Here is a 1,276-nt window from a genome sequence, read left to right on the forward strand (position 1 = left end):
CTGGAGGGGGGGGGGGGGCTGAGAATTCTCAGGCTGAACGTGGCAGGTCCTGGGATATTTGTGGCAAGGTCGCATTTCCCAGTGTTGGCTCCTCACCACATAGCACTTTACTTACATCAGGGGCTCAACGCAATCCTGGATGAATGAATTGGGTTCTATTTTGGTTTATTTGCGATTTCACTTTGAGCCAAGATTTGAAAACCAAAGAAGGTTTGAAAAACGCCTTCCCTTTGGCCTGGGCCTACTCCATCACAGGCTGTGGTTTCCCCCTAGGAATTCAGACTGTACCTGTCACTTTTAAGGAAGATGCAGAAGGACAGGATGGACCAAAGTCCTCCATCTAGAAACTTAGAGGAAAGAAGACACTGCCCGGCACTCTGGTATCCCAAGGACGGTTTTATCACTTTCTCACGCCCTGGGGAAGGCAGACCGAGGGTAAGAGAGGGGTCAGGTGCTCCTCATCCGCACCCGCTGCCCTGCAGGCTTGGCTGAGGGCACTGGTGAGACCCCTCCTTCAATCCCTCCTCCAGGGGAGCCATGCGGACGGGATAGAAGCCCACCCGGGGAGTGCGCAGAGCAGCAGGCGTGCAGCCCCGGCCGTGGGCAGCTCCAGATCTGAGTCCCCGGGGCGCTCTCTGGTGTCCTGACATTTTCCCTCAATACGACCCAGCTCAGGGGACAGGGGTCAATCCTCATTCGGGGTGAGCTAGGGCAGCGGGCCCGAATCCCACGGACCCTCCCCCGGGTTCTGGGCCTGAGACCCTCTAAGCACCTCGCCTCCTGGACTCCGGAGCGCTTTTGAGTCACCACACCGTATTACTGCTCGTTGATGGCAGGGCACCCTCCTTCGCTCCGGCGGCTGCGTCTCCTGCATTTCTCTTTGCAAGTCCTCGTGGGCTGTGCGCCGCAGGGCGCGACGAACTGCTTGGGACCAAATCCTCTTGGGCCTCGGGGCTGACCTTGTCCAAGCCGCCGTCCCGCTCCCCGCAGCCGGACGCGGGTCATCCCCTCCCACGTCCCTCCCAACTCTGAGGCGCTTTTCCCGATAGCGAGCGGGATTCAGAAACCCAGAACCCCGCGGCAGCCGTGCTGCGACGCGAGCTCGGCGCCCGCAAAGAAAACGCACGCGCGGATGACCCACCCGGCCGGCCGGCCGCGTCACCGCCCCTCAGGCCACGCCCCCTGCCCCGCCCATTGGCTAAGCCGCGCAGCGCCTGCACCTCCGCGCGGTCCCATTGGTCCGCGCCGGCGGCCCAGACAAAGGGAGCGGCGGCGG

The 1,276-nt window shown here is 62.1% G+C and overlaps 1 long non-coding RNA gene across 1 annotated transcript; it reads right to left on the reverse strand.

Annotated features, from left to right (window-relative positions):
* Window positions 1-148: 148 nt before the first annotated feature.
* On the reverse strand, window positions 149-1,105 carry LOC103587385. Its single transcript, XR_550223.1, has 2 exons — window positions 773-1,105; window positions 149-415 (listed from the first exon to the last, which is right to left on the reverse strand). It is a non-coding gene; the product is annotated as an uncharacterized LOC103587385 (long non-coding RNA).
* Between the last annotated feature and the right edge of the window lie 171 nt (window positions 1,106-1,276).

Source organism: Galeopterus variegatus, unplaced genomic scaffold, assembly GCF_000696425.1.
Source record: "Galeopterus variegatus unplaced genomic scaffold, G_variegatus-3.0.2 Scaffold446, whole genome shotgun sequence".
In the NCBI taxonomy this organism is placed as follows: Eukaryota; Metazoa; Chordata; class Mammalia; order Dermoptera; family Cynocephalidae; genus Galeopterus; species Galeopterus variegatus.